At 42.1% G+C, this 14,370-nt stretch overlaps 1 long non-coding RNA gene across 2 annotated transcripts; it reads left to right on the top strand.

The window, feature by feature from the left end:
- Positions 1-759: 759 nt before the first annotated feature.
- LOC120595536 (uncharacterized) lies at positions 760-10,783 on the top strand. 2 transcript variants are annotated; one of them, XR_005650891.1, is made up of 6 exons: positions 760-975; positions 4,376-4,448; positions 7,334-7,479; positions 8,707-8,799; positions 9,936-10,097; positions 10,367-10,783. It is a non-coding gene; the product is annotated as an uncharacterized LOC120595536 (long non-coding RNA). The 2 variants fall into 2 exon arrangements; XR_005650890.1 differs by lacking the exons at positions 9,936-10,097; positions 10,367-10,783 and having other exon boundaries at positions 8,707-8,894.
- The last annotated feature ends 3,587 nt before the right edge of the window (positions 10,784-14,370 follow it).

Genomic DNA, 14,370 nt, shown 5'->3' with positions numbered 1-14,370 from the left:
GGCTTAAAGTCCCCTCCCCTATCAGACTCTTAAGGGCCCTGCCTGGCTTAACACCATTTCTGCTTAGCAATGGTCTGATGATCCTTATCAATAGTCAGAGGATCTGAGTCGCCAGGGCAGTTGTCAGGATTTGAGGGAGAGGGCCTTTTTTTCCAGAGAAAGGAGGGAAGAAATCCTAACTAGGTTTACTAAAAAGATGAACTCTGCAAGAGATGTCCTACTTCATTTCCTGCTAAAAGATTAAGAATTTTAAAAGTGATGTCTTGTCTCAAACCCAGGTGTGGCTTCTGCAGGCAGACTTTGCTTTTTTTCATAAACACGTTGGAGAAAGGTTTTTCAGACTTTTGGAAGCGCCATTGTGGGGAGGTAGTCAGTGTCCCTTTGCAGCCCCCAGGTGGTGGGTGGTGGGACTTCCGTGGGAGGAAATGGCGAGGAGAAAGTTTGCGTGCAAGCATTGCTGTGGGGTGTTGGGTAGAGGGTTGAACTTCACAGCACCCAGCAGAGCAATGGCTTTGTGTGGAAAACTTTTGGTTATGTGATTTATAACTTGAGGGATAAGATAGTGAGGGTGACTAGCACTAAAGATTAGTCAATCTATTTTTTTGCTTCACATTATAGAGAAACTAAAGATGTTCCTGTTCTTTTGTCTACATGTAATGGGGAATTGCTTCTACTATAATTCCAGTTTGCCTGTCTCCCAGGCTAAGTGCTCCTGCAATAGATATGCTAAATATTGGAAAGTGTTCCAGAACGAAGAGATTTGGAGATTTGGCGGGCTCTTTTTCAGATCCTGCCTTTTTCCATGCCCCTCCTCCCTCGCTGATAAAAGATGCTTAGGCTTGAAGGTGTACTGCAGTTGAACGTGAGAAAACTAGAAAGTCGCCATTTTGTTGCGGCACGAGGAAAATTAATTGCTGGGATATTATCTCCTGGAAACTACTGTAGCTGAGATATCTGGGACGTGTGTCGGCAGAGGTAAGCAGTATATTTGTTTACCCTGTCAGCCTTTTTGCTCGATTTCTGCACGGTCTGGGAGAATTTAGAAGAGTTGGCTGACTTTTTCCCCTCCAATACATTTAGATGTGCATGAAAACTATTCGTGGAGGCAAGCTATTTGGACTTGGTGACTCCCAGTTTTCTATATTGAAACTTTCCTCGCGGTGGTTATGGTTTTCTGTGCTTTTGTCTTTCGTGCTGTTATAAGAAGGAAATACCATGAGGATAGGAAGCCTTGGCTTCTTTAGCTAAGCTGTAAAAAGCCTTAATTGTTTTTGTCTTTGCTAAAATTATTCTTTATTAGAAAATCTTTTAATTTGGAAAATATTTATGGAAAGTCATAGCAATTGTTTCATTAATCTTGGTAGAAATACCACATTTTAAAAATGGATAGAAGCAAAATGAAGTATTTAGCTTTTGAATTAGTTCTTTAGCTTCTTGGGTATTATACATGGTAATATCAACACTAAGTTAAAAAGGCAGAAGGGAAATATCAAGAAGTTTTCCAACAAGGGGTAACTTTAAAAATTATTGTTAATAGAGAATTTGGAGAATCGATTTTGATTTCTTGGTATGGGCTGAGTAAGTAAAAAATGGAATAAATCATTGGGTTTACATTGTGTAGGGTGCATCTCAAATTTTTTGTTTTCCTGGTTTCCTCTTAGGGTAAGAGTAAAACATTAACAGTATGGACCAAGAGTTGTTAGTAATCTCTGCAGGAAATTTCTTTCGTTCTGTAGGTTTCTCCTTGTCTGGTCTTAGGGGTGATCTGCCAGGTTCCCGAAAGGTAGCAGTACCTTGCGGATTTTGGAAACAGCCTTGTTTAATATTTACCAATTTGTCTAGTTCTCCTGCCTTATCCCTTATTAGATGTTGGAAGAGATTTTAAAGGATGTAAAAGGTGATCAGAAATCTGACAAAAATGGAAGCTGATTTTGTAAAGTCCGATCAGAACTACAAGGACAGTGTCAGCATCTTCCAGGGGCTTCCTGCTGAGTCTGTTAGAAATGCAAGCACAGGCCAGTACTGCCTGAGGCAGTTTGAGTCAAACTAAGGAAAAGTAATTGAGAGGGTCACTTTTAAAAACAGCAAGTCTCCTTTGTCTATCCCTAATTGTCTTTCCCTGTCCCTCTTAAAAATGTGGAAGAAGTACTAAAAAAAAAAAAATTGCATAATCACCTTATAAGTAGACTGGAAGAAGCTCCAAGCTAACAGCTTCTATAGAGATGATAATTGGTGGAGAAGTTTTGGCTGAAGAGAGAGATTTGGAGATTCCAGCTCTTTAGTAGATCTTGCCCCTTTCCACGCCCCTTCCCCATTTCTTTGTGGTAAAAGATGCCTGCACTGAGATTTTCTGTTAAGTGGATTTGTAAGATAGGATTTTTAAGATTCCGTTAAGTGAATTGAGAAAACTAGAAAGCTGTCATCTTGTTATGGCATCAGGGGAGTTCACGGTTGGGATGCTGCTAGCTCCTGGAAACAGCTGTAGCAGAGCGATGATGTTGGAGTGTTGGCAGAGGTAAAAAGTATCTTTGTCTGTCCTGTTGGCCTTTGTGTTCTGTATATGCTGGGTTTTGGAGAATGTCCAAGTGCTGCCAGTCTTTTTCCTCTAATACATTTAGGTGGGCACGAAAAATATTAGTGAAAAGAGTGCTTGGACTTAGTTTCCTGCCATTTTGATGAAGGCCCATTGTAAAAACACAGGTCCTCATTTTCTATCCCCGTTCCTCTTTTCCCTGTCTCAAAAGCTGTGAAAAATAACTAAAAGATCTTAGCATAATCACCTTAGCAATAGACAGGCACCAAGAAGTATAGGAGTGAAAAACTTTCCAATATATCAGTCACAGGGAAGTGATATCTTCAGGCGCCAGCCCCCAGGAAAGCACTGACAGCCACCAGGATGCAGATAAGGAAACTGCCTGCTAGGCCCTGTTTGATCTAAGAGTTTCCCCGGAAACATTTATCTTTGTGTAAGACGTTTACAGCCAACATCTGCTTTCTGTAATCCGCTCGCTAGCTTGTTCAGCAGACCAGCAGGATATGGTCTTAAGCTTTATAAGCTGCTTCCTCTGTAAGTTCCGGGCTTATCTCCTCTGACCCTACATGGTAGAGAGTCAGTCGCCGGCTGGCTAATAAAGGCTCACAATGCATCTCAATTGGTTCCGTGGGTCTTAGAATTGATCGCGCCCCAATAGTAGGAGCCCAGTAAAAACCTTTGACCCGCCTCCCACTTTCTACCATTGCTTTCTGGGTTGCCTCAATAAAATTTACCTGCTGAGCTCTTCTCATTTTCATGCTTATGTAAATCCCAGGTGGACATATAATAAAATTCTTTGTCATGGTCTGCAGTCTTAGGCGAAAATTAGAAGTGGTGTGAGGTCATTGTCTCTTGTAAGTTTAGAGTGGCAGTTTACAGTATGCGTGAAGCCAGCTCGTGATTAGATACTGAAGGGTTTTCTATGGCTTTGACTGGCTGTTTGCTTCTAGGTGGTGTTGAGGTACAGCAGGGTAAGAGGCTGGGGTCAGCCATAAGGTGAGGTTTTGGGGCCTCGGGGACAAGAGTGCTGGGTAGGACCCAGGAGGGTGGGTCTCGGTGTGATTTGCCAATCATTGTGAACTCAGGCATCAGTGCTCTGGTCTGCATCCTGGGCTAAATCTGAAGTACACTCCAACGTAACTGTGCGTCACATCTATGTGACCGAGCATGGACACATGTGGCCAGGCATGAGTGTCGAGTCACATTCTTGTGACCCAGCATGAACCCAGGTATTCTTTCTGCAGGCAGACTTTGCTTTGCCTTTTCAATAAGCACACTGGAGTTTTCTTGAGGCTTCTGGAAGCACCTTTGCGGGGAGGTAGTCAGTGTACGTTTGCAGACCCCAGGTGGTGGGCGGTGGGACTGCAGTGAGAGAAATGTGGCAGGGAGGCTTTGCCTGCAACATTGCTGTGGGGTGTTGGGTGGGGTATTGAACTTCATAGGACCCAGGAGAGGAATGGTTTGATGTGGAAAACTTGGTGATGTTATTGTTTACTTGAGGTATAAGATAGGGAGGGTGACTAGTACTTAAGACTTGTTTATCTATCTTTTGCTTCATAATATACAGAAACTAAAGATGTTTGTGTCTATATCTAATGGGGAATTGCTTCTACCATAATTCTAGTTTGCCTGTCTCCCAGGCTAAGTGCTCCTTCAGTAGATATGGTAAATAGTGGAGACGTCTTCCAGAACAAAGAGATTTGGAGATTTGGCGGGCTCATTTTTAGATCTCGCGTTTTTCCATGCCCCTCCTCCCCTGTTGATAAAAGATGGTTGGGCTTGAAGGTATATTTTGTTGAATTTGGGAAAACTAGAAAGTTGCTTTTTTTTTTTTGTCTCCAGAATTAATGGCCGGGATACTACTAACTCCTGGAAATTGCTTTGGCTGAGAGGTGTTGGACATGTGGCCCAAGAGGTAAGCAGTATGTATATTTGTTTACTCTGTCAGCCTTTTCGGTCGATATCTGCAGGATTTGGGATAAAATAGAAGAGGTAGCCGAGTTTTTTCTCTCTAATATGTGTAGATGGGCACGAAAACTATTTTGAAGCCAAACTACTTGCACTTAGTGTCTCCCAGTCTTCTTTACTGAAACTTTCCTCGCAGAGCCGGTTATGTTTTCCTGTGTGTTTGTATTGTCTGCTGTGATAAGGAAATACTATGAGGATAGGAAGTCTGGTCTTTCTTGGCTAAGCTGTAAAAAGCCTTATTGCTTTATGTCATTGCTAATGTTATTGGGTTCATGATCAATTGTTTGTATTGAAAAACCTTTTAATTTTGAAAATATTTTTGGAAACTCACGATAGTAATTTTTTCATTAATACTGTTAGAAATAAGATTAAATGGATAGAAGCAAAATGAATTATTCTTAAGCTTTTGAATTACTTCTTCACCTTTTTGGGTATTATAATTGATGGTAATATCAACATCAGGGTAAAAAAGTGGAAGGGAAAAAACAAGTTTCCCAACAAGGCGTAACTTTTAAGAAATATCGCTAATAGAACATTTGGAGAATCAGTTTTGATCTCTTAGTCTGGGCAAGGCAAGTCAAGAATGGAGTAGATTGTAGGGTACATCTTAAATTTTGTATTCCCGTTTTCCTCTTATGGTAACTGTAAACATTAACAGTATGGACAAACACTTTGTATTATTCTCTGCATGAATCTTACTTTGTTCTGTAGGTTTCTCCTTGTATGGCCATAGGGATGATCAGGCAGTTTCCGAAAGGTAGCAGTATCTTGCAGGGTCTGAAAACAGTCTGGTTTAATAATCACTAATCTATGTAGTTCTTCTGCCTTATCCCTGTTTCAGAACGTTGGAACAGATTTTAAAAGATGTAAAAACATCAGAAATCTGACAAAAATGGAGGACGATTTTTCAAAGCCCGATCATAATTACAAGGAAAGTCTCAGCATCTTCTAGGGTCTTCCTGCTGAGTCTGTTAGAAATGAAAATACAAGCTACTACCGCCTGAGGCATTTTGAGCCAAAGTAAGGGAAAAAATTTGAAAGTGCCAGTTTTTAAAACACAAGGTCTCATTTGTATGTCCCTAATCCTCTTTTTGTGTCCTTAAAAATTGGGAAGAAGTACTAAAATACCTTAGCGTTATCACCTTATCTGTAGACAGGAAGAGGCTACAATCTAACATCTTCCACAGATATGCTAATTGGTGGAGTAGTTCTGTCTGAACAGAGAGATTTGGAGAATCCCTGCTCTTAGATTGATGCCCTTCCTCCCTCCTCTGTCGATAAAAGATTTCTGCTTGAAAGTTCAGTTAAGTGGATTTGAGAATGAAAGCTGCCATCTCGTTATGGCACCAGGAGAATTTATGATTGGGATACTGTTAGCTCCTGTACACAGCTGTAGCAGAAATGATGGAGGAGTGTTGGCAGAAGTAAGCAGTATCCTTCCTTGTTCATCCTGTTTTCCTTTGTAGTCTATTTCTGCAGTGTTTTCGAGAATGTGAAGTGCTGTCAGGGATTTTCCTCTACTACATTTAGATGGGTGTGAACCATTAGTAAGAGTGAGAACTTGGACTTAGCGAACTCACACTATTTATTGAAAGTTTCCTGCCTGTTTGAAAAGGGCCACTTTTAAAAATACAGGTCTCCACTGTGTATTCCTGTTCGCCTTTCTCCTGCCTCCTTAAAAGTTGCGAAAAATAAAAGATCTCAGCAATAGACAGAAAGGCTCCAAGTAGGAGCCCAGGAACCAGCTTTGACCTCCCTCCTACTCTGTACCATTGCTTTCCGTGTTACCTCACTACAACTTACCTGTTGAGCTCTTTTCATTTTCATGCTTATGTAAATTCCACGTGAGCGTATAATAAAAACCCTAGTCCCGGTCTGCATCGTTAGGTCTAAGTTAGAAGTGGTGTGAGTTCATTGTCTCCTTGAAAATTCGGTTGGCAGTAAAACAACATTTGTGAAGCTAGCTCGTTGTGCTTAGATACTGATGGGTTTTCTGCGGTTGACTGGCCGTTTGGTCTCAGGAGGAGTTCGGGTGCAGCGGGGTAGAGGCTGGGGTCAGGCATGAGGTGAGGTTTTAGGATCAACGGGACAAGAGTTCTGGGAGTGCTGGTCCTGGGACAATTTGCCAGTCTGTGAACTCAGGCTCGAGGGATGTGGTCGGTTCCTGGGCTAAATCCAATGCGATCCCTCCATGCTTTTCATCGCCTACCTTTGAGTCACACTCATGTGACCGAGCATGGACTCATGTGACCTGGCATGACTCTTCCCGTTCTTGGGACCCAGCATGAACCACGTATTCTTTCTGCAGGCAGACTTTGCTCTGCATTTTTATTAAGCACAGTAGAGAAGTTTCACGAGGCTTTTTTCGTGGTTCCATTGTGGTGAGGCAGTCAGTGTCCCTTTGGCTCCCCCAGGTGGTGTGTGGTGGAACTGCCATGGGAGGGAAAGATTTCTGAGAAGCTCCCTGTGTGCAAGGAATGGTGTGGGGTGTGGATAGAAGGTTGATCGGAGGAACTAGGAGAGGATTGTTTTGGTGTGGAAAACTCCGGTTTTTGTTATTTGTGATGTAAGATAGTAAGCGTGCCTAGAAGCACTAAAATTGGTTTATCTATTTTTTGCTTTATATTATATAGCGACTGAAGATATTTGGGTCCATCGGTGTACAGGTAATGGGGAACCGCTTCTATCTTAATTCTAGCCCGCATTTCTCCAACTCTAAGAACAACTTTCATAGAGATTCCGATTGATGGAGACAGTATTTGTGAATAAAGAAATTTGGAGAGTTTGGATCCTGCCTGTTTTCATCCCTCCTCCCTCCCTTGTTTTTTAAAGATGCTTGGGCTCGAAGGAGCATTTAGATTGGATTTAAGAACTAGAAAGCTGCCATCTGCTTAGGCACCAGGAGAATTAATGGCTGGAATACTGCTATCTCCTGAAAAGTACTGTAGCTGAGAGAGACCACAGGTGTGTTGGCAGAGGTAAGCAGTGTATCTATCCCATCAGCCTTTTTAGTATATTTCTGCATGGTTTGGGTGAATTTAGAAGAGTTGCCAGTCTTATTTACTAAGATGTTAAGATGGTTGCAAAAAAAATATTTGCGAAGCCAGCTACTTGGAATTAGCCACTCTCGGCTTCCTTTGTTGAAACTTTCTTTTCATGGGTGGTCATTGTTTTCTGTGACTGTGGCTTTTGTGTCATTTTCATAAAAAAGGAGATGCCTTAGGAGATGAGAAATGTAAACACAGGCCACAACTGCCTGAGCAGACCGAGCTAAACAAACAAAAAACATGGAAAGGGCCACATTAAAAAATACAGACTACAGTTTTCTAGCCTGGCTCCTTAAAGATGGTGAAGGAAAGATAAAAAAGCTTTGGTTATAATCATATTAGTAGTAGACACCGAAACTGCTAACATGAGCCTGGTAACCGATCTTGGTCCTCCTTCCATTCCCCCTATCAGTGTTTTTAGGGTTGACTAACACAACTTAAAAGTTTCCATTGCTTGTCTGCAGTGTTTGCTAGAAGGTATAAGTGGTGTGAATCTATCGTACCTTAGATGGGCAGTTAAAATTATGTGCTTCCTTTTTGGAGCTCTAGGGTTGTCTCGATTGAGCTTTTCCAGAAAAAATCCTTTCCTCCCCTACATCTGTTTTTTTGTGTGTTCTTTGCCATAAGGAGGTACTGTAGGGATAGAACAGAATCATAGTTCCCTATGAAACTGCTATTCCAGGTGGCCTCTGGGGTTCAGGAGTGAAACGATCCTCTGTACATTGATTGTGGAGACGATGTGGGTTCTTCTCTTTATACCAGATGTGATTTCTTTCTGTCTTGTCCATGTTATAGGAGTTTGGTTTGGTGTCAGCCATCTGCAAGGTGCACTGATCCTGGTGCACCCTGTGGCTGGCCTTGGCAGCTCTCAGGGGAGGGTGCCATGAGGGGCCTCAGCCCAAAAGAGACCTTCCTCAACTCCACCTTTCATTACCTTTCAATGCTGTATAAGTGCTATTATGGTAAAGCTCACTCAGAGCCATGAAAGAGCTGGTTCATGGTCGGAGGGGATCTGAGACACCATGTGCACTCTGCCATCCTGACAGCCTGTGTCAGGAAGGTCTGTAATCTTTGTTTCTGGGAGCAATCCTTTGAATCTGTGAGGGCTACATTCTTTGCACTGTTTTGTGGAGTTGTTTCCTTTCCTCCATTGAGCAGGGAGGAGGCTCACCGGTTTGAGTCACTATCAGAATCTAAAATCCTACCTTCGACGGCCGGTGGATCCTTTGACTTGGATTAACTTCTAAACAGGTAAGACATTTTCTTTCTTTGGATGTTATTGCTGGTTTTTAATATTTGATTGGCTTAAGACTTGATTTGATTAAATGGACTTGTTATCATGAAATGTATTTACCGGATTCACAGAAATAAAGTCATATTTTCTGTTACAATTGTGGCAAGAAAGTAAGGCAGGTATTAATGCACTTTGAAATCTCAGTTGTAACAAATGTAGGTACAAATAAACGGTTTATAGGTAAAATATTAACAGTTATTGCATTGACATTGTGTGTATATCTATGCCTATATATATAGGTATTTATATAGATATACATATATAGATAATTTTCCCTGTGTTTTTAATAATTCGAAACTTGAAATTTTTGCTTTGTTAGTAAAGTTATACATACTCACTGAAAATCTCAAGATTTCCAAATAAGATAAAGTAATGAAGCACAAAGTATGGGACATAGATTTATTCAATTTATCTTAAAGGAAGCAAGTATATTTGGTTCTATTTGTAAATGTGTCTTTTGCCACCACAAAAAGGTATGTGCCAAGAGGTAATACGTTTAAGAAATTAAATCTGTTTCTAAGTACCATTCTAAAGAATTCTGCTGTAACAATTCAGAATCACTTTATTCGTTTGTACTACAAATTAAGATGGACCTCTGAATCGTTTATACATACTTGCTTCTTTGAACAATGATGCTGAAGAAATTCACTTTTAAAGCATTAAATGCCTGTTTTCTATGTTGGGAGATATATATCAAGGAGTGAATTCATTGAACCAGACGAGAACATTTTGAGTGGTTGGAGTTGAAAACTTGTGCACATAGGCCACCGTGTTTTACATTTTGACGTGGTTTAAGGGCTTTAATTTTTTCTCCATAAATGACATTCGTCATGATGGGCTTTCTGGATTATAGCAATTCTGGGTTGTGTGAAGGGGGAGTATGGCATTGTAGTTTTCATTTGCATTTCCATCATGACTCATGATACCTAACATCCTTTCTTGGGCCTATTGAAAATTTTCTCTTTTCTAGAGAAGGGTCTATTCTGGTACATTTTAGAAGTTTAGTTTGTCTTTTTGTCTAAGAGTTGTAAGAGTTCTTTGTTGAATGACACTTCCATTAGATCTATAACGTGAAATTCTTCCCTTTCTGTAGGTTGTCTTGTCACTTCCTGGATAGATTCTTTTAATGCCAAAAAGGATGAATGTCGAGGCAATCTCATTTATCTTTTTCATCGATTAGTGTTTGATGCCAGATCGAAGAACTCTTTGCTAAATACAAGGGCTTGAAGATTCATCCACGTGCTGTCTTCTAGAGGTTTGAATTTTAAGGCTCGAATAAATTTCAAGTTCACCTTTATATGGTTTGAGGTCAGGGTCGAATCTCATTCCTCTACAGATGGTAGTCATTTTTCTAGCACCTTCTGTTCAAAGGACTCTCCTGTACCCAAGTCCATGTTTTCCACCCATGTCAAACATCCAATGAGCTTAGAGAGATGGGTTTATTTCTAGGCTCTTAATTCTGTTCCATCCTTCTATATGTGTAGGTAGGCCTGCATTACAGATTTTGGTTTCTCTTGGCAACAGACCGCATATAGGGGCATGGTTCCCTAAGGGTATAGGAGTAGAAAAATGCCTATCTCTAGAGATGTCGGAGCCGACCTGAAGAAAAAAGCACAGTGCGGTCCTCACCTGTGACGATGATGCTGTGAACAAAGTATGCTGCCATCACTCATTTAAAGGCACAGCACATACTGTTACTTATATTATATATTAGTTGTTTATGGCGATCAAGAAGCATGTAACTGGTCAATGTATTCTTTACAACCATACCATTTTAATTGTGCTCATATTTATTTGTCCGTTTATTCATGTTATTTCATTAATGTGAGATTTGTCACCCCTCTCAGCATGTGATTTTTGTTCTTTGTCGATTTCCTTATGGAAACATCCCTTAATACTGTAGTTGCAAGAATGTCAAAATAACATGCAGTCTAACCAAGACAGGATGACTAAGAATCTACCTCATGGAAAAATGTACACATTGGGAAAGTTAGCTGCATGCAAAGGGAGGAACAGGTGATAGGAGATTTGTAAATTAAGGCCCCATAAGTCATTGCCTCAACCCTCACTCACAGTAAATAAGTTCCAGTAACCGATACTGGTATCCAACAGCTATGTAAATACACAAGGCACATCATGACCAGATACATGCACAGGGTAAAGTGGTCTGGGATCTTGCTGTGATAGTTTCATGAACAGAGTAGATGGGGAATCCCAGGAAGGTCGTTGGAAGCATCGTTTATTCCATTTGTAGCTGGAAAATGTTTAACTTTTGACATGAATATCTGCAAAGAGACTATGTCCTTTACTATGTTTTCTTCACAAATGACATTTCAAACAAATCGTAGTTTTGATGGTCAGTTGTCCTAAAAGCAATAACTGAAGTACTCCTAAAAATAAAACTTTCGATTACACATTTTAGTCAGTCAGTATGAAACATGGATCACAGCTTTAAAGTCAAAGAGAGAGGAAGGGCATCTGATTTTGAATGTTCTCAGGTTCAAGATTCTATAGTTTCTAGCAATCTCCGTAAAGCATGAAAGGGATACTACTGCTTTTGCAAATTTCACAAAGCAGCCACTAATTTGAGCTTTTAGACGAGAGAATACTCAGAAAAGCATCACACTTCTGTCCCTTTTGCAAACCTAGACCCAAGTGATAAATTATTCAAGGTCCTCATTGAGCAGTGGTAGTTTTAAGCATGTAACTGTCGATAGAACCAATTAAATTCCTGAGACCTCAGTCATCTGTCATCAGATGACTGGGGTCTAGTGTCTGGGTTTAATTTTGGGGTCTGACTCAGGTCCTGGTTATCGTTTGGGGTCTATCTCCAGATCCTGAGGGTACAGTTTATAGTCCAGCTCTTCATCCGGTGTCTGGGGCATGGGGTCCGGTCAAGTTTGGCCGCGGGTCCAGCGTCCACGTCCAGGTTTCAGTTCTCGCTCTGGCTCCAGGGTCTGGTGTCTGGAATCTGGCGTCTAGGTCTCTTGTCTCAGTGTGAAGTCTCTGGCATCTGGTCTTATGTATCCCAGATCTGGGGTTTGTTTTTGGCACTGGTGCACAGGTGTTTGTTTTTGGCTCCTGTTTATAGGGGTGCGGTTTTTTATTGGTTCCTGTGTTCGTCTTGTATCTAAGGCCCTCGATTTGATGCTGAGTCCAGGTCCCTTGGTCTGGGGTGTACATCGTTGGTGTCCAGGATCCAGGGTCCAGTGTGGCTATGGCATCCCGTGTCTGTCAACCAATGGTCATTGTTTCCAATACCAACAGGATCTCCAAGTCAGGGTGCATTAAAGATGGAGAATGTATTCATGGAAAACAGCTAATTTGTGATGCAGCATGGTTGTGATAACAGATCAGTTTTGGAGCAGTTTAGTATGTAGTGCTATAGGCTAATTATGAAGCATCGGGGCAAGGAGGGCTTACAGTGAGGATACTCTGGGGCCCGTTCTCTCTTCAGTTGGAAAGCTGTTCTCTGCTGCTCTACAAACTGTTGAATTTAGGAGCTCTGCTCAGTCTAGTCCTCAGAAGGCAGTTCGGTGCTGAAGGCAGGCAGGTCAGTGAAAGCTTCTCCTCGAAGGTTGGTTTGCATGAGAAATCCCTGTGTAAAGATAGATGCTAATTTTAAGTGTGTGTGTGTGTGTGTGTGTAAGCACCTTCAGCCACCAGGAACTCTTCTTAGGTATTTCTTTTTCTGACCATATGTCCCTCATTCTGGCTTGTGAGGGGCAATAGGCTCCCGGTGTCATGGTCGAGGAGAGGTAAATTTATTATCTCTGTTCCATCCAGCATGTGAAGAGCAGAGAGAGGTTTTGAGAAAAAGGGTTAGGACAGATCTGAATGTGATCCGTCCATCTCAGCTTTAGCCAGCAGGTGGAGAGAAGAGGGAGAGACTGGGGAAGAAAGTAGTAGAGAATCGGGGAAAAAAAGTCTGTCCCAGTACAACCAAGTGTGTGAAGGGAAGACCAGGTCTTCAGGGAAGGTCGAGAGGAGCATCCTGGGGGTGAAATCTCTATCCTGATTTTAGCCGATGTGTGAGGGCCAAAGCAGTGGCCTGGTAAAAGGGGCCAGGATAGATGGAGGCAACTTGTCCACCTGGTACCAGGCAGTGTGTGAGAAGCAGAGCGGGTGCCCGGTGTGAATGCAAGAAATGTCTGAAGTTGTAGAGAATATTTATAGGAGATAAATTGAGCAAACCGATATCAGCCAGGGAGAAAGATCTCAGGCTATGAAGAATCGGTTTTGCTGCCGCTTTTATGCATTTGCAGATTTTGAGGGACCATACGGAAGATCACACGTAGGTGGTGAAAAGAAAGGCGGTGATGGATTACAAGAGCTAATGAACGTGTCTGATACAGAGCGAATACTCTCTTCAAGGTGTATTACAGTTTTAAAAAGTGTGTTTAGCTAGCTGCAGAGCAGCAACGGACAGGGCTGGCTGAAAATGTGTCACTAAACTGATAGGTTTGGGCTTCGACTACCCACCAGGACCTGGCCCAGATAGGAATCTGTTCTGATCATCCTGTCGAGGTTACTTTTTTTAGAACCTTTTCTGTCGGAAACCAGCCGACCAAGTCAAACCAGGTACCTGAATGGGGGAGCGGGGACTGAGAAAAAAGAGAAGACAGACAGGGTGCAGGAGGGAGAACAGATCTCACAACTGTCTCTCCGAGTTTATTTCTTAGGCTCCTTTTTATACATAATCTGTTCCTTTGTGTATCCCAAGATAACATAATTAAAGTAACATCCTGAAGATCAAAGTACAATCGACACTTCCTTTGACACTCCTTTCGACACTCCCTTTTTCTATACTTATTCTTCTTCTTCCTGGAATTCCACAGAACCAGCCTTTTCCCTTTTTTATGCAAGCAGGCCTCCCGAGATAATCCATGCACTCTTTTGAATTTTGGGAGCTTTAGCTCCCTACACTTTTCTTTTCTTCTCACTTTGGTAGGAGGCAGTAGAGACTTACTTGGACGTGATTTCTCTATCCCTGCTCTAGGAAGTGAGGGGAAGTGCAAAGGGGGTTCCCGGAATACAGTGCAGTAGAGAATTGGAGGCGATTTGTCCAGTCTCGCACAAGCACCGTATGTGAAGGGCTACGGGGGCTGGAAAACGTGGGAACAGAGACCTTGGCAAAGTCTTTCTGGTGGCATAAACTTGGTATGTGAGGGACCTACGAGGTCCTGGAAAAATGATTGAGAAGAGACTTAGAGGGGCATGCTCTATGTTAGCTGCCGCCAGATCGTGATGGGCAGAGGAGGTCCCCGTGTAAGGGATTAGGCGAGTCTCCGAGGCCACTATGTCCTCTCCCCTTCCGCAAGCCTGTGAGTGGCAGAGGGGTCGTCCCGGGGCATGGCTGAGACGAGTCTTAGAGTCGACTTATCCATCTAAGCTGTTCTATCGTGTAAACAGCAGAGGGCGCTGTGTGAGCACCTAGGGTATGGGTGACACTGCAGCCTGTGGAGTTCTCAGGAAAAGTTTGTCCGGGCTGGTTTAAGTGAATACTTCAGACCATTTTTTGACTATTA

Source organism: Pteropus medius, unplaced genomic scaffold, assembly GCF_902729225.1.
Source record: "Pteropus medius unplaced genomic scaffold, Ma_sr-lr_union100, whole genome shotgun sequence".
Taxonomy (NCBI): Eukaryota; Metazoa; Chordata; class Mammalia; order Chiroptera; family Pteropodidae; genus Pteropus; species Pteropus medius.
This window is presented reverse-complemented; position numbering and strand designations above follow the sequence as displayed.